General features: G+C 34.5%; 1 protein-coding gene across 14 annotated transcripts in view; it reads left to right on the forward strand.

The window, feature by feature from the left end:
* The window catches only part of Lcor (ligand dependent nuclear receptor corepressor), a 127,191-nt gene that overhangs the window by 69,137 nt on the left and 38,321 nt on the right, over window positions 1-19,733 (forward strand). The window lies entirely within an intron of this gene.

Genomic DNA, 19,733 nt, shown 5'->3' on the forward strand with positions numbered 1-19,733 from the left:
GATGTTATTTTTTTTTTTTATGAGAGCAAAACCTTTATTTTCTAAAGAGGAATCATGTTTAGAACCAACAAAATATTCTCTACTTAACAATAAAAACAAAGATGACTCAACATACAGTGTCAAACTGTCAGAAGCTATAAATAGAGACATGAAATTTGAAGAAAGAGATAGTTATAAGAAAAAAAAACCACCTAAACTTTATTATGGTGAAATTATACAAAAATGAACTACCTGCTGTTACAAAAGTGCATTTAGGTCATTAAGAATCAGAGACCTGAAAGAGCTGCCGTAAGTGAAGAAAGCTGCTTTTCTCCTAGACCCTGAGAAATTCTTTAGGGAAGAGCCAGAGGATGAGCAACCCCAAATTCCAGCGCTTCCTTTACTTTCTGAAACTTTGAAAGCTGTATTTGTAGAAAAAAATCTGTTCCCCAAAGAAATTCTGGATCATGAAAGAAAAGCCAAACACTTACATCAGGAAACAAATTGTGAAGATAAAGAGAAATAAGAAGCAATTATAATTGAAGGAAAAATAATATTTCATTATTACAGAAAGTACGTGCATAAAATGCAGAATTCTGCCTGTATTTTACTTTATACTTGAACTTCTGGAGGCTTCATTTTCTGATGATGCTTTATTGCTCCTTTTATCTGTCATTTTTCACTTTTAATGTATTCTTAATTATAGTTTTTTAAATTTATTTTTATTGTAAACAGATGGGATACATGTTGTTTCTGTTTGTACATGGAGTAACAGCATACCATTTGTGTAATCATACATTTACATAGGGTAATGATATTTGAATCATTCTGTTATTTTTTCCTCCCCCCTCTCTTTTCCCACTATACAGTCCCTCCTTCCTCCATTCTTGCACCCCTCCCACCCTCCATTATGTGTCATCATCCGCTTATCAGTGAGATCATTCGTCCTTTAGATTTTTGAGATTGGCTTATCTCACTTAGCATGATGTTCTCCAATTTCATCCATTTACCTGCAAATGCCATAATTTTATTATTATTCATAGCTGAATAATATTCCACTGTATCTATATATACCACAGTTTCTTTATCCATTCATCAATTGAAGGACATCTAGGTTGGTTCCATAGTCTGGCTATTGTGAATTGAGCAGCTGTGAACATTGATGTGGCTGTATCTCTGTAGTATGCTGATTTTAAGTCCTTTGGGTATAGGCTGAAGAGTGGGATAGCTGGGTCAAATGGTGGGTCCATTCTAAGTTTTCTAAGGAATCTCCACACTGCTTTCCAGAGTGGCTGCACTAATTTGCAACCCCACTAGCAATGTGTGAGTGTACCTTTTCCCCCACATCCTCGCCAACACCTGTTGTTGCTTGTATTCTTGATAATCGCCATTCTAATTGGGGTGAGATGGAATCTTAGTGTAGTTTTGATTTGCATTTCTCTTATTACTAAAGATGGTGAACATTGTTTCATATGTTTGTTGATTGCTTGTAGATCTTCTGTGAAGTGTCTGTTCATATCCTTAGCCCATTTGTTGATTGGGTTATTCGTATTCTTGGTGTAGAGTTTTTTGAGTTCTTTATATATTCTGGAAATTAGTGCTCTATCTGAAGTATGAGTGGCAAAGATATTCTCCCACTCTGTAGGTTCTCTCTTCACATTGCTGATAGTTTCCTTTGCTGAGAGAAAGCTATTTAGTTTGAATCTGTCCCAGTTATTGATTCTTGCTTTTATTTCTTGTGCTATGGGAGTCCTGTTAAGGAAGTCTGATTCTAAGCCAACAAGTTGAAGATTTGGACCTCCTTTTTCTTCTATAAGATGCAGGGTCTCTGGTCTGATTTCAAGGTCCGTGATCCATTGTGAGTTGATTTTTGTGCAGGGTGAGAGATAGGGGTTTAGTTTCATTCTGTTGCATATGGATTTCCAGTTTTCCCAGCACCATTTGTTGAAGAGGCTATCTTTTCTCCATTGCATATTTTTGGCACCAAAGATGTTATTTTTTAAGCAGTTTATAGTCTAGTGGAGGAAATAATAGATAAATCAAGTTATAAAACTATGGATGTGTTGGATGAGTGAATACTACAGGAGTTTAGAAAGAGACAAAATTATTCCCTTAGCCACACTCTTTAATGCTGTTGCCTAAAATATGTAGTTTGATGTCCTTGAATATTTAATGAACTTGGGCATCTAGGCAGCCACAGTCATTATGGAGAATAGATAGAAGTAGTTCAGAAAGTCTTCTGGTAAGAGTTGAGCCTGTGGATGAAAATTAAGGGATAGTATTTACTTTGAATTTCCAGCAAGTAGAAACGTAAGAAACCCTGTGGGAGGGGCCTGTGTTTTGTCTTTCAATGTTTTTAATAACTTGCACATATATAATGGAAGAAAACTATAAACAGCAAATGCTGATTTTTAGAGGTTGGTGATTAACAATATTTGTTGCTTACTTGTTAGGTTTAATTTCTAACAATAGCAGTAACAATTACATATACTGATAAAAGTCATACTTGGTAGATTGGTTATACATTTTGAAAACCTTGTAACTCTTGGTGTGTTTTAGCCTTCAAACTTACTTATTTTCCTTTTCGTTAACTTGATAGTCTGGTTGGCAAAATGGAAGGTGATGTTGGTATATAGTAAAAATTGCATTAAACACAATTGATACTCTGTTTATATAAAGAGCAGTAATTTAAGGGAAGTAGAATACCTTGTTAGATAATTGACCTTAAAGTGAATGGGCATTTAAAATGGTGGAACTGTTTTCTCTAAGACTTGTTGGCATTTAAATAAGATGTAAGAAAATGGCATTTAAATCAATGAGTTGCATCTTTTCAGCTCTTTTTAGCTCATTGCTTGAAATGTCAATAAGCCACAGGTAGCCATCATGACAGTGGCTGTAGGCTTATGACTCAGGAAGGCTTTTCTAACATTGTTATTACAAAACTTGCATGCTTTTAATTCTTCTACTTTTTATGCCCTATGGAATAAATTCAAAGCTATTTTATCGAAGTTTGGAGAATCTAGACACAGAAGTGGTTTTAAAATGTTATCCTTTCAGTTTTATTATACTTACAGAAATCTAGGCTATCGTGATGCCTCAAATTAGCATGAGGTTCTTTGCTCAATTTGGGATAGAAATCACAAATAGGCTAAGTATAGCTCTTTGTGATGTTACCATTGCACTGGTTCTTTTGCTGGATTTAAAATAGAAATCATAAAGAGGCAAGCAACACCATCCAAGTGAGGTTTTATTGGGTCTTGTGCTGAAACACGAGAGAGTGTGCTTGGAGTAGGTTCTGAACTGCTTGCTGAGGATGCGGAGCAAAGCTTAAATAGACATAAAGAAAGAAAAGAGAGAGAGAAAGGAAGGAAGGAGACGGAAAGGAGAGAGGAGAGAGGACAGTCTTTCCCAGACTTGGTCAGTTGTTGCACCAGATCTCAGGATTTATGCATGTTTTGTCACATCTTTGCTATGGGCACCCAGGTTTGCACTTGACACTGTGATCTTTGCCTGTACTTTGGGTTTTGCTGGCAGAAGATGGCAGAGGTGCTCACTGCTGCCACCGGGAAGGTCATATTGGTCAAGTGCAGGCCTGTTATGCTTGTGGAGATAATGGGAATACTTGTGGGAGGAGTCAGTAGCTCTTGAACATGGTCATTGGTGGAAGTAATTCTTGGAGAGCAGGTCCTATTCAGGAAAACTTGGGGGAATCAGGGACTTCCTTACTCTTTCATTACCCTTCCCAAATGAAACTTGTCATCCAGTCTTCCATTTCCTTTCTTTGCATATTCTCAGAAAATAAGTAACTCCAACTTTACTGCCCTAAACACATGGAGTGACAGATATTAATATTGCAAAAGAAGCTTTAAAAAGTTTGTCTTAATTGTTTAAATATTAACTGTTTATTATCCTGAGGATCAACTTCAATTCAGATGTAATTTTATTGCTTTGTTTGTTCAGTGTCTTTGCTATTTCAGGGTCTAGTGGAGCTATATTACTGGGTTTTATCAAACTATGGCCCATCACTAAATCAACCCATAGCTTGGTTTTGTAATATCCTCAAGTTAAACACTTGTTTGGAGAGAGAGATTGTGAACATGTATGCAGTAGAGACTTCAGTGCGCCCTGCAGGGTCTAAAATACTTACTCTGTGACCCCTAACAGAGAATTTCTTGTTTGTCCCCCCTTACCTCCTGTGTTGGGGATTGAAGTCAGGGTTTTGTGCTTGCTAGCCCAGCACTCTACCACTGAACTGTTACCCCAGTCCTCTTACTCTGATTTTAATATCTTCACCAGATCACTGAGATACTGAGAGAAGAATTAAAGTTGTTAATTTTTATTTCTTTCTTATATTCTTCATGCTCTAGTTGGAGATCAACAACCTGTTACACAAACAGAATTTAATGGAAGGACAACTGAGATTATGGAGAAGAGCGGAGGAGAAACAGATCTGACACCAGAGAATAGTCCATCCTCCTTTTTCCCCTTGGTACTACTAGATATTGAATCTAGGGCCTTGCATATATGCTAGGCAAGCACTTCACCACTGAGCTACACCCCCAGCCATTTTTTAAATTTTATTTTATGTCAGGGTCTCTGCCCAGGTTGGCTTCAAACTTGTAATCCTCCTGCCTCAGCCTCCCAAATAGCTGGGATTACAGGCATGTGCCACAACTCTCAGCTGTCTACCCTCCTTTTTTTTTAACTTTATTTTGAAATAATTCCACACTTAGAGAAAAGTTGTAAGAATAGTACAAAAATTTCTGTATATCCTTCATGTCACTTTACCATTTAACCCTTTGCAATATTTGCTTTATTATTCACTTCTTGATCTTTCTCTTTTATAGTCACTACAGAACAACATACATATTTTCTTGAACCACTTGAGACTAAGTTGCAGACATCATGCTCCCCATGATACCACTTTATTCCTAAATGTTTTGATGTGTATTTCCCTGTTCCCTAATAGCAAGGAAATCCATTTACTTAACCACCCAACACAATTGCCAAAATCAGGAATGTTGACCTCAAATATGATATATTATCTCACCTATGAATCTTACTCAGATTTTACCACCTGTCTCAATGATCTTATATATTTCTCCTCCTTAGTTCAAAATCTAATTTAGGATCACTCTTTGAGTTTGAGTTTTACTACTTTGTCTCCATTAATCCAGAATGGTTCCTCAGCTTTTATTTATTCATTTTTAATGACAGCGATATTTTAAAGAGTATAGACCTTTTGTTTTGTGGAATGTATCTCAATTTAGATTCTTTCAACATTTCTTTTTTTTTTTTTTTTTTTTTTTTTTGGCGGTGCTGGGGATTGGAACCCAGGGCCTTGTGCTTGTGAGGCAAGCACTCTACCAACTGAGCTATATCCCCAGCCCCCTCTTTCAGCATTTCTTCAAGATTGAATTTAGGCAGTGTTGTTGACAGGAATACTAAATAAGTGATGTTGTGTCCTTAGTACCTCACATTATGAAGCACACAGTGTAATTTTAAGGGATGCTTTTAACTGTGATAATTTGGTGAGCTAGATGTCTGCTGGGTTTCTCCACTGAAATATTACTATTTTCTTCCTTGTATTAAATAATTTGTGGGAAAATGCTTTGAGACCATGTCAATATCTTGTCCTCATCATAGTTTCATCCATTTGAGTTTTAGTACTGATGGTAGTTTTTTGTTTAAATCAGATATTTTCTAATGATTAGAAAATGACAATTTTTTCATTATTTCTCCTGCATTTTTTAGTTGGCTGCATATTGTGAAGACAAGCTTTCCCCTTTCCTCTCAGTTTGGAGTCAGGATTTCTTTGTCAGGTATGGGAGTGGTGGCTGGGATAGAACCCAAGAACTTGCCAAAGCTAGTCTAGTATACCTCCCCTGAATTACACCCTACCCCTGGAGGCAGGATTCTTATTCTGTCCAGTGAGTCATCAGCTCATAGTCCAGATTTGGTCAGTGAGAGCCCATTCAAGCCACTTCCATATTTTATTTTGACACATCCCCATCTTTTAATAAGCACTTTCTTACTTTGTGGTTCAAGATGTACTGAGTTTATCTTGCTTTCCCTGGTACACTGGGGTTCATTTTTCTAAGGAGATCCGAGTCCTTTGCCAAGGAAATATTTTTCCAATCTGTTTAAACTTGATTCACAAAGACCAGCCAGTAGACAACTGTCAGCCTCTGTCTTAAGTCTGTTTTCTGTTGCTGTAAATAAATACCACAGACTAGGTAATTCATAAGAAAAAAATAAAAGTTTATTTGGCTCATAGTTCTGAGGCTGGAAGGTTAGGGACCACATCTGGTGAAGTACTTGTTACTGGTAGAGACTGCAGAGTCCTGAGGTGGCACAGGGCATCTTCTCCTAGCTAGAAGGGTATATCCAAGAGACAGAGCCAAACTGACTTTTAAAACAAACCCATTTCCAAGATACACCAGTAATCCAAGAATGGATTCATTGCCTCATAAGGGTAAAACCCTCATTACCTACTCACCTTATGTCTTATGTGGTCCCACCTCTTAATACCTTCCAATGGGGTTACAATTTCAATTTCAATGGGGTTTCAATTTCATATCAATTTTAGCAAGATCAAACCACATCCAAACCATAGTAGCCTCTTTCATTTATATACTTTTGATATAAATTGTGACCTGCCATCAGTTCATGGCCACTTACAGTGTATCTTTTTAGAATACTGTGCAAAGAAGTGGATAGCAAAAAATAGCTGCTGTTGTTTTTATTAAAAGTATGCTTGTAAGGGGAAAGATAATTCACATGAGGTTTTGAAAATAAATATCACATTTCTTGTGACACTGAAAATAGAAGTAAAAATCATCTTTGATTTCAAGTTACTAGTTCAAGAGTTAAAAGTCAGTGATACATTTGGAATTAGTACATTTAATACCCTGAAACTATTTTAATTTTTTAATTGAGGTAATATTTATATATAGTAAAATTCATTCAGAGAGTACACTTTGATGAATTTTGGTAAACCTATACAGTTATATAGCCACCAGAATAGTGAAAGATAAAGGATAGTTCCCTCATCCTAAAAATAGTTCTTTGTGTCCCTTTATAGTTAGTTTCTTTCCTAGATCCATGTTGACAGTAGTTGCACCTTTTCTAGAATTTATGTAATCCACTAGTATGTACTCTTTTATGTTTGATTTCTTTTACCTAGTATAATATTTTTGAGATTCTTACCTGTTTTTATGTATATTTTGTTCGTTTTAGTTTCTGAATAGTTCTTCTTAGCACATATGCACCACAATTTGTTTATCTATTCACCCTTTTTTTAGGTAGGTAGGGGAACTGAGAATTGAACCCAGAACCTCATGAATGCTAATAAAGCAGGATCTCTACCACAGGGCTATAGTTCCAGCCTTTTTTATTTTATTTTGAGATCGGGTGTCATTAAGTTGCCCAGCCTGGCTTCAAATTTGTGATCCTCCTACCTCAGCCTCCTTAGTAGCTGGAATTTACAGATATGCATCATCATGCTCAACTTCCATTCATTTCTGTATATTTCCACATTGTTTCCAGTTGTTGACTGTTAGGACTTAATACATTTATAAATCTTTTGGAATACATATATTTTCATTACTCTGTGATCCATACCTAGAATGGGAATTGCTAGATGGTATTGTACATGTCTGTTTAACTTGGTATTACCATATGATTTATAAAAGTGACTGAACCATTTTGTGTTTCAAGCAGCAACTTATGGGAGTGCCAGCGTTCCACCTCTTGCCAGTATTTGGTGTTGCCAGTCTTGTTAACAACATTTACTATTGCTAATGAGTATATAGTAGTATCTCATTGTAGTTTTAATTTTTCTCTCACGACTGGTGATGTTGTTCATATATATGGTGTAGGTGAATAAAGTGTTAGAATCCTTTGTCCATTTTTAAAAACAGTTTTTTATATCTAACAGTTTTTTATGTACTTTATAAACTCCTAGGCAATGACTTACCCTTAATTGGGTCTTTTGAAAAGCAAAAAATTTAAATCTTGATGAAATTCATTTTGTCATATTTTATTCGTTAATTTCATGTTTGGGATCTGTGGCAGTATAACAGATAGTGCTTGCCTAGCATGTGCAAGGCCCTGGATTCAATCCATAGCACCAAAGGTTGGGGGGGAAAAGGCAGTTTTTCATGTCTTGTTCAAGAAATCTTTGCCTAATTCAATGTAAAGTATAGGAAATATGTTGTTTTCACATATTAATTTAACTGTTACATTTTTTTCTCTTGATACATGTTAATTTTTCTATATGGTATGAAGTAAGAGTTGAGGTTTTATATTTCATAAGAAAATTCAGTTCTAGCATCATTTGGTGAAAAGAATTTCTTTTCCTATATTGATTACCTTGGTGCCTTTATTAAGTAACTTGCCTATATAAGTGTGGGTGTATTTCTGGATTTTGTTCATTTCTGTGTATCTGTCCTTAAACTAATACCACAATGTCTTGATTATTATATCTTTATATCTAGATCTCCAGCAGCACGAGTTTTCCAACTTTTTCAAACTTGTTTTGCTAATTAGTTCCTTGATTCTTCTATATAAATTTAAAAACTTCTCAATTCTTTGAAAGCCTTTTAGGACTTCAAGATTGTATTAAGGGCTGGGGAGATAGCTCAGTTGGTAGAGTGCGTGCCTTATAAGCATGAGGCCATGAGTTCGATCCCCAGCACCACAAAAAGGAAAAAAAAAAGATTGTATTAAAACTATAGCTCAATGAAAAAAAAAAAAAAAAAAAACTATAGCTCAATGAATTTGGAGAGGATTACCCAGTTAATAGTAGTCTTCCAATTTCTGTTAGTGGTTTGTTTCACTTTCATTTGTCTTTTTAAATTTTCTCAGTAGTGTTTTATGTTGTCATTCTTCTTAACCTGAACCTCCTTTATCATTTTTAGCCTCTCAGAGAGAAGGGGATGGGAAGTACTACCTAATGTTGCAGAGAAAAGCATAAACATAGTGTTTATGTATCCCCTCCATAATTCAGGTGTTGCTTGATGTGATATATGAGGAGGTGGAGCCTTTAAGAGGTGATTAGACCATAAGGGGTCCTTTCTTGTTGGTGACTTTAAGACCCTTATAAAAAAGCCTTCACTCAGTGTTAGACTTGTTTACTTGCTTAGCCTTGTGCCCTCTGCAATATGAGGATCAAACAAGAAGACGGTGACCAGATATTGATGCTAGTGTCTTGATCTTGGACTTCCAGCCTCCAGAACTGAGACAATAAATTCCTGTTCATAAATTACCCAGTCTCAAGTCTTTTGTTATAGCAGCACAAAATAGACTAAGACTCTATATTTGAAAATATCTTCTGGATATTTTATTGCCATTCCTTCCCCCCAAAATAGTAAAGGTTAGCATTAGGTGATAAAAGGGCATATTTTTAAACCTTTATTAAAGATCTTGAGGTCTTTCCTATTGAAGAATTCCCCAATCTATTCAGTTTTTTATCTCATCCCCTGCTTTGGATGATGGATGGTCAAACCACACAAGCTTTAGCAACTTCTGTTAACTTTTTTCCCACCATACTTAAAATTCCCTTTAAAAAATTACCATAAATGGATATTGGAGATTGGTATAAATTAGTAAAAGTACCAGAGAACATAGCAACTAAAGATAGATGACCTGTACTTTCACTTTAAAGCTATGCAGGATTATATCAATCAGTTCTTTCATAAAAATGTAAAATAGTAGCTGGGTGCCAGTAGAGCTTGCAACTTGAGGGACTAGAAAGGAAGTTCATAAGTTCAAGGCCAGCATGGGCAACTTAAAACTGTGTCTTAAAATTAAAAACATGAAGGTTAAAGGTCTGTAAATGTAGCCCAGTGGTAGAACACTTCTGGGTTCAATCCCCTGTGCCCCATAAAAAAGTAAAATACTAAGTACATGGGAACCTTATGAATAAATTACAGAATTTTAATTGAGACTCATTAAAGCAAATTTGAATAAATAAAAGTAAAGCAGTTACTGAAAGAGAAAACTGAATACTTTTGGGATGTTACTTCTTCCTTACTTTCCAGGTGTAATGACACTGTTCTGATCAAAAGCATATCTGCTTTTGGGAGCTGGTGGTGCTGGAGGGAGCTAAGTGATTTTGAATGTATTGGAGAATGGAGAATTAAAGCTAGAATGGCCAGGACAATTTGAAAATTATAAATAATGAGTGGGGATTTGCCTCCCAAATACTAATATTTATTACAAATACATGATAATTCTTAAAGTATGATACAATGCTGGTGTTCAGAAAGACCCATAAAAATGAAAAAAATATACTGTTTGTAGAATATTAATATGATTTCTTTAAAGTACTATCAAACATTGAAAAATTAAGGATTATTTAATAAATGGTGCTAGAATTACTGATTAATCATTACATCTAGTAAATCCATTGGAAATTTTAAAAACATGCTAGTTTACCTTATTTAAAATTCTTGAGAAGTGTTTCAGATTTCAGATTTTGTGATACATAATTATGCCTAATGAGATATCTTGCCAGTGGGACCCAAACCTTAACACAAAATTCATGTATATTTCATTTATACCAGATATAATTATTGTAACTTTATTATGATATTTTAAATAATTTTGTACTCAAGACAAGTTTATGTGCCTTGAACCACCAGGAAACAAAGCTGTTACTGTTTCATCCATCTGTGTGAATAGTCTGTGATTGGACTGAAAATTTCTGGATTTTGTAGCATTTTGAATTTCATATATTCAGATGAGGTATGCTCAACCTGTATAACAACAAACCATGAAAATATATTGATCATTACCCATAATCACAGAAGCGCAAATTGAAACAATGAATTTTCACTGATAAAATCTAGTATCTGCAAGAATATAAACATGATACCCCTTAACACTGCTAGTGGAAATATAAATTAATATAACTTTTCTGTGGAAAGAAGTTGGGGGGACTGTGTTTCAGGAATAAAAAATTGTTTCTTTATGTTCCATGCTTTCTCTTTTGGTAATCTGTCCTGAGAAAATAATGACTATTGGGAACAAAATCATTAAAACACAACTTATAATGACAAAAAAGTAACCTAAATTCAAATTATGCTAAAATTTCAGTATATTTATTAAGATGTTTTTGAAGAATATGATTTTTAAAGTGCTCATAATTTAATATTGAGAAAGGGATGAAAATGACCCAATAGTCTATATAAATTTGACTTTTAATATTTTGAAATTACATATATTTGAATATTTTTAAAGGCTTAAAATGAAAATACCAAATTATTGATGATTTTAATCTAAATTTAGTTGGACTACAAGTTGTTTTTACTCATTTGCTTTGTAACTTTCCTTACAGGTTAAGTTTTTTCCCAAGGTTAGTTAGGAAAGCAAGCATTATTTATCCAATAGGATTTCTATGAAATATTTTTATTTAAGAAAAATGAAAATAAGAATTATTGTAGCTTTTAAATTTTTGTTGGCAAATTTGGGGGCTTTTATTTGTATATAGGAATACAAGGTTAAAGAGTTAAGTGTCCCTGATGTAGTTAACATAAAACTTATTTGCTATAATAGAGTTGGTTTCAATTTTGAGATGTAAAGACTTAATAGATTGAAAGAACAAATTAAAAAGGCACACCTGGAGTGTTCAGTATTTCTTTCACTTATGTAATTGATGAAATAATTCATTTTGAAAAGACTTCTGACTCAATAATTTACAAGTCTAGTTTCTTGAGGTTTGTAGTTTTATAGCATTTAACATGTTTTGCTGGTAAGTGTTCTCTTAGAGGAAAAAAACTGGTGGCCACTTTGTCAAATTTCACAGCCTTGGCAAGATTTAGTTCTAAATATGACGTCTTATTCAACGTAGGAAAAAAATAATAAAGTGATCTTAAGGAGAATCCAGATTAAAACTTCATAACGTTTAAATTCATTTTCTAGGAAAGATATCTGTATTGTTTTTTTTGTGTCACAGAATTTACATGAGAATTCCATTAGGTAAACTGTGTACAACATGTGAAAGAGATTTGCAGAAAACCTTTGGGTTAATATGTATCCCTCTAAATTACCAGAGCTATAAATGCTTCTACTCACTCCTCCACGTTTCTCTTCGGTTGTTTGGTATGGAGAGAGGTTTTTTGAAACATAATGACTGTTCCTTATTCAAGAACTGTAAAATCAAAAGCTATATGATTGATTTCTATAAATTGCTGATAAGAAGCTCACAGAAAATTTTGGCAGAATCATCTCTGTATGAACCAACCAGTAGGTGGACAAATTCTTAACCTCCTTGAGGAGGCATCTCCTAAGAAACATAAATTTCAGTTCAGATCTCTAGCTTCTTATTTAGTTCTGGGACAGCACCTTCTTAATAAGTAGAGATAATAAATGCAAAGAAGAACAATGGTTTTTGAGTTACATGAATTGTTACATGTACTGTATATCATGTAAACTTTTTGTTTGTTTTTTTTGCAGTTTGGCTTATATATGTACAGTGAAGAAAGATAAGATGTTTTATTTATACATTGTTGCTGTAAATTTATAATATGAGCATGTGCAATTGAAAAAAGTATATGGTTTTCTGCTGTTTTTCATCTTCAGTTATTGTTTTAGATAAACAAGTGAAACAACAAATTAACTGGTGAAAACTGGTATAATATAACCATTTAATCTCTAGAAATAATTCTCTGAAAGGCATACAGGAAATGGAGAAACGTGTCTTTAAGAAATACAGATTTTTCGCAAGCACAAGGCCCCCAGCACCGCAAAAAAAAAAACAAAAAACAACGACGACAAAAAAGAAATACAGATTTCAGTAAGAGCAGCAAGATGGCATTTGAGCCTTGTGACTGACTCTCATACCTCCCTTTGCTTAGCTTAAAGGAAGTTCTACTCTGAACAAGGGGACAGGTGGTGAGCATCTGCCAAACCTTCCTGCGTTGTTATAGATGTTCTCTTCCAAGCAGGTGAGGTAAGAGAACTGGGCTCCCTTCCTCCCCACGGAACCTTTCAGTCAGAGTGGAATTCTGCTCCAGGCACAGTAGGCTAAGAGCATTGGGCCAGGATTACTCTAGCCCCATTTTACTCATTGGGCTGGGGTTCCATGCCAGGAGGAGCAAGTGTCTAGGAATATGAGCTAATACTATTATCCAGCAACCTGCTAATAGAGTATAATGTCTTTATGAGAGATGTGGCTCACTGTCCTAACCTCTAGTTACTCTGCCGTAACTCAAAACTGCTTCCAAGGGAGAGGAAAAGGCCCTAGAACAGAGAACTCTACATCTCTCCTGAGCAGGGGACTATTTAGTATGGAACTTAGAAAGCTAATGTCTAAAGGTGTTGAAAACAACGAATGTCTTTGTGGTCAACTATTAAGAGGAAGCTGGTAGAACTCCATATTAGTAGCAGTCAAGTGAAGTGACATACCTGTTAGAATTTAACAGAGACAGAAGAAGAGCCAAGGAGAACCCTCTTGGAATCAGAGCAAGCCTCAAACACTGTTGGCAACTTATCCCTGTGAAGAGGCTCCACTTCTGTTGAAACTATGGAGCAATTTATGCCCCCAGGGCATAAATCAACTAACAATTAGTGGAGGTGAAAAGGTGGATGTGAGACACCATTATAGACAGATCAGCTTAGAGCTGAGAGGAGCAGAGAAAGAGACTGTCAAAGAACCCTATTAAATAGGGACACTGCGCATCATCAAGGCTGCACCTGCAAAAAAGTGCTATCAAAGTACATATCTCAGGGGAAATAGACTTGAATGAACTGGAGATAAAAAAGAAACTTCCTATCTGGAAGACATTATTATGTAATATTATTATTATGCAACAACGGACTTGCAAAAATGCACGGAGCAAAATCTGACTGAATTGAATGGGTAAATAGTTAGTTTACAGTAGTAGCTGGACATGTCAGTACCTCACTTCCAATGATGTGTAGAACATCTAGAGAGATCATCAAAGATGTGAAAGACTTGAATATCGTGAATCAACTAGACCTGATGGACATCTGTAGAACACATATTCCAAAGAGCAAAATACTCATTCATATCACGTACATGTGAAATATCATCAAAGATAGGCCATATGCTAACCCTTAAAACAACCTATAGTATGTGTGTGGTACTGGGGATCAAGTCCATGGCCTCCTGGCAAGCATTCTACCACTGAGCTACAACCTCAGTTCCCTAAAATATTATATTTTAAAGGATTTCAATCATAAAGTATGTTTTCCTACTACAGTGGAATGAAATAGAAATGACTCAACAGGAAATGTAAGGAATTTACACATAAGTGGGAATTAAGCAGTATACTTCTAAGTAATCGGTGGATTAAAGAAGAATGCACAGAGGGAATTAGAAAACCGTTTGAGATTGATTAAAATGAAACACATACCCAAAACTTTATGAGGTATTTACCTAACATGATGTATTCTGTACCTGCAAATGCCTGTATTAAAAAAGGATCTCAAATCAGTATCCTAAACCATTCACCTAAAGAAACTAGAAAAAGAAGAGTAGACAAAATCCAAAGTAAAAGCAAAGGAAAATAATAAAGATTAGAGCAGATATAAATAAAATGCATAGAAAAATAGTAGAAAAAAATTAAAAAAAAACAAAAGTTTGTTCTTTGAAAACATCAATAAAATTGATAAACTCTAGTGCTGATAAAGAAAAAAGAAAACTTGACTAATCATTAAATGATAAAAGGGAAATCCCCTCCAGTCTTACGGAAATTAAAGGACTCTATGGTTAGTATTGTGAACAACTTGTGTGCTATCAATTTAGATAATTAATGAAATAAGCAGATTCCTAGGAGGACATACACACCAAAAACAGGCAATGAGAAGTGAGAAATCTGAATAGAGCTGAGTTGTAAGTAGGATTGTATCCCCAGAAGAGATATAATGTTTAAAAAAAAAGATAATCCCTAGTACTTACGGGTTTGACCTCATTTGGAATAATGTCTTGATGGATGTGAACAAGTTAAAATGAAGTCACATTGGGTTAGGGTAAGCTTTAAATCCAATCACTGAGGTCTTTATAAGGATAAGAGAAACTTTGAGATACAGAGAGAAGACCATGTAAAGATGGAGGCAGAGATTAGAGTTGTTCTGTGGTAAACCAAGGAATGCCAAGGCTTGTCTATAGCTACCAGAAGCTTAAAAAGGTGTGAAAGAACTCTAAAGACTTCAGAAAGAGAATGAATCTGCTGGAACGTTGATTAGGGACTTCTGAAACCCAGAGCTGTGAGATTTCAGCTTAAATGCCTGCAGTTTTAAGCTACTCAGTTTGTGGTAATATGTTATAGCAGCCCTAGGAAACTAAACTAATTAGAACAAGCATGTTAGTCAGTTTTTGTTACTGTAACCAAAGTGCCTGACAAGAACAACTTAAAGAGAAGGAAAAATCTATTTAAGAGGAAGGAGCCATGGACAGATACAGTCCAACCCTTACCACCAGTGACTTACGTCCTCCAGCCATGCCCTACTGCTTACAGTTAACACCAGTATTCCATTCAGGTTAACTCACTGATAAGTTTACAGCTCATAATTGAATAATTTCACCTCCGAACATTCCTGCATGGTTTAACAGGAACTTTGGTGGGCGGTACATCTGATATTCAACCTATATCAAGAAATTGGATTAATAATTTTTAAATTTACATCAAAGAAAATCCCATGGCCAGATGTTCTCACTGATGACTTCTGTCAGAAGAGATCTCCTTGTTCCTTCCATGAGGCCAGTGTTATGGACACCAAAACCAGACAAAGACCTCACAAAAAATATCAACCAATATCACTTCTGAATACCAATGTAAAAAACTATCAGTATCAAATTCAGTAGCATATAAAAAGTATACACCATGACCTAGTAGAATTTATCCCAGGATCCCAAGGTTGATTTAGTACTCCAATTGATGTAATACAGTGTGCTAATAGAATAAATGATAAGAAAACATATGCTTATATCCATAGATGCTCTCCAGAAGCAAATGTGGCCAGACCAAATATCATTTGCTGGTAAAAAACACCAAACAGACTAGGAATAGAAAGGAATTTCCTCAACCAGAGCTACAAAAACACCATCATACTTAAAAAGAGACAGAACAGCTTTCTTCTAAGATAAGGAATCCCATTTCTATTCAGCATTGTTCAGGAGCTTCTAATTGGGGCAATTAAGCAATAAAAAGAAACCAAGGTCATCCCAATTGAAATAAGGAAGTAAAACTATCTCTGTTCACAGATGACTTGATGATGAATATAGGAAGCCTTAAGGAATCTATAAAACTGTTAGAGTTAATAAATAATATTCGGCAAGGTTCAGAATATAACAGCATTTTAAAATACCAGTTTTAGTTTAACGGTGGAAAATAATGTGATTAAGAAAATTCCAGGGCTGGGGATATAGCTCAGTTGGTTGAGTGCTTGCCTTGCAAGCACAAGGCCCTGGGTTCAAATCCCCAGTACCGCAAAAAAAAAAAAAAAAAGAAAGAAAATTCTAGCTCTAGTAGCCTCAAAAAGAGTAAAATACTGAGCTGGGGTTGTGGTTCAGTGGTAGAATGCTTGCCTTGCATGCACGAGGCACTGGGTTCAATCCTTAGCACCACATAAAAATAAATAAATGTATTGTGTCCATTTACAACTAAGAAAAAAAAATTTTTAAGAAGTGTATTGCTTGTACACTGTAAATTACAAAACGTCGAAAATAAAATGACTTCCCACATTTGATCAGAAAAGTCAATATTGTTAAGTTGACATCACTCCTCAAGTTGCTAATTGCATTCTCCATCAAAATCCCAGGTGATTTCTTTTTCAGATATAGATGAACTGATTCTGAAATTCATAAGAAAATTTGGAGACCCCAAGTAGCCAAAGTAATCTGTAGAAGAACAAATCAAACATACTTCCCAATTTTAAATCTTACTACATAGATAATGGGAATAGAACTGAGTATCCAGAAGTAAAATTTGTGGCCATTGATTTTTGATAAATATCCCAAAACAATCCTGTAGAGGAAAGAATTGTCTTTTTAATAAAAGGTGCTAGAACAACTGACTGATCACGTGTGAGAGAATGACATTGAATTCCTTCCACACAAAAATTAACAATATAGATCATAGACATAAAAGTAAGCCTTAATACTGTAAGACTCAGAAGAAAACAGGAATAAATCTTCATGACCTCATTAACCAAATTTTTAGATGTGACATCAAAAGCAGAGGGACAAAAAATAGCTTTCAAATTAGAATTCATTAAAATTAAAAACTCATGATGCTGCTAACAGTACCACCATTGAAATTGTGAGGAAACACATCAGGAGAAAATATTTTCAGTTCACGTATCTAATAAAGATTAAATCAGAATATGTCAAGAATTTTTACACTTCCAACAGTAAAAAAAAAAAAAAAAAAGTCCAATTTAAAAACTGATCAAAGGATCTGAGTAGACATTTCAAATGGCCAGTATGCACCTAGAAAGAAATTCAACATCATTAGTCATTAAGAAAATAAAAATCTAGAGCTGGGGATGTTCTCAGTGGTGGGGTATTTTAAAGCTTTAAATTCACGAGGCCCTGGGTTCAGTGTCCTGCACCACAAAAGGAAAGAAGGGAGGGAGGGAATACAAACAAGATATCACTTCTCATCTACTAAATGGGCGTAGTCAAATAATAAGTATTGATGGGTATCTGTAGAAATTGGAACCCTCATACACTTTTGTTGAGAATATTAAGTGGCATAGCTGCCTTTGGAAAGTAGTTTGATGCTTCCTCAAAATGCTAAACATATTTAAAATGTTAATCCAGATGTTCCACTCTTTAATATATGTTAAAAAAAAGTATACATCCACAAAAAAAAACTTGAATACAAGTTAATAGCAGCATTATCCATATACTATCCCCAAAGTGAAAGTACCTCAAATACTCAAAAAAATGGGTAAATAAAAAGTGGTATATCCATACAAAGAAATGTTAATTTTGCAGTAAGTGAAATTAAGTACTTACACATGCTGCAGTGTGGATGAACCTTGAAAACATTATTCTAGGAGAAGAAAAGTCACATTAAAAAAAGGTGTGTGCGTGTGTATGTTCATTTAGATGAAATGTCCAAAACATCTATAGAGACAATAAATGTAGCTTAGTTATTACATTGGTTGCCTAGTGTTGGGTGTGGGAATAGGAATTGATAATTGTTTAAGAACGTACTCATCTGCCTGATAAGTACTAGGCTAGTTGCTCTGTTGGCTTATCTTACATCTGAAGGGAGCCTGACTACTACATTAAAGTTTAAGTGCTATATAGATACACATCGTTCAGTGTCTGACTTGAACTGATTGAACGTAGAGCTAAGGAGTGAAGTTTAGATATAGTTTATGTCTGATTTTTAAAAATCACTTAATGAAATAACACTATAATATGGTTGAAGTGTCTGTTAGGCACTTCAGTTGATGCTTGTTCTTAATATCTTTTAGTTGTTAAATCTGTATCAATTATTTATGGTTTGTTTATCAAAATTTTATATATTTAGAAGAATGTTGGCAAATAACAGTGTAAAAAGGTTTTCATGGCTTATAAGATTTAAAATACTTCATTGAAAATTCTTTAAACAGATTAACAGTGTGTTTTATATGGAAATATAAAGAATCATTGTTTTAATTTGAATAAGGCAAGTAAGTTCTTTTAAACTATTTGTGTGCAATATATAATTGATTCTAAATGTGTCAATAAGGTGTGTGTGTGTAGCTTGGTTGTGCTGTGTGGCACAATCAGAAAATGGGGAAATCACAGGAAGTGTTTGCAGATAACAGTGGAGATATTTTAAGATCTTTGAGGAAATAATTTGTGGATTATAATGTGGCTTTAATTCTTGTTTAATTACATTGTACCAGTGTAGGTTCTGTTTTCTTGTTTCGGAGCCCTTTTCAGTTTTCCATGATCAAAGTAAATGCATGAGTTGGTACATTACAGTGACTTGAAGTAAATTACATGCACCGAAACTTAAATATGTGCAAAACATTTGTCAATTTATTCCAGGGTTCTTGAAGTCTAGAAGTAGATGCTATAAGTCTCAGAGATGAATTCAGTGCAGCATTTTGGAACTTTTCATTTAGACAAACGTTTTGATCCATATTTTATTTTACAAGAATGTTTAAACACTCGTGTATATTGTAACTAAAGATACTGAAATGTTTATACTTAGAACATGAAGTATACTCTTCCAGTTCATTTTTCTAGTGTTAGTTTTGACTTAACAACTCACTAAAGGTTTGAGAGCCATAGTTTGTTAAAAGTAATCTAGGAACAGAATAATGGAATCTGATAAATTCTTTTTAAGTTTTCCTTGCTGAATGCTTTTTTAAAAAAATGGTATATACTAATTATAGAGAAAGATGTGTTTCACTGTGGCATTTTCATATATATTCAGAAATGCAATTTGTTCAATTTCACTCCCTTTTAAATTGTTGTTTTGTGTCTGGAGAAAATATACTAGGAAGACAAACGTGATCCTTAAATGAGATTTGAAATTTAAAAGGATTTTTTAAAAATTTATAAAAGCATTCTGCTGAATCAATTTGTGAACACTTGCTATAAGAGAACCAATCTATTTGAATACTCAAAGAAATTTTCCCTTTAATAATTACTGTTTATTTAGTTTACTTGTAAATTGTAGGGGAAAAATTCACAATTGAAAAATGTGAATAAAATCCACCCAAGCTATACATTTATACTCATTTTGCTTTGTGGAGATAATTTTTATCCTGTTTTGAAG

The sequence above is a fragment of the Sciurus carolinensis genome, chromosome 5 (genome assembly GCF_902686445.1).
Source record: "Sciurus carolinensis chromosome 5, mSciCar1.2, whole genome shotgun sequence".
NCBI classification, from domain to species: domain Eukaryota; kingdom Metazoa; phylum Chordata; class Mammalia; order Rodentia; family Sciuridae; genus Sciurus; species Sciurus carolinensis.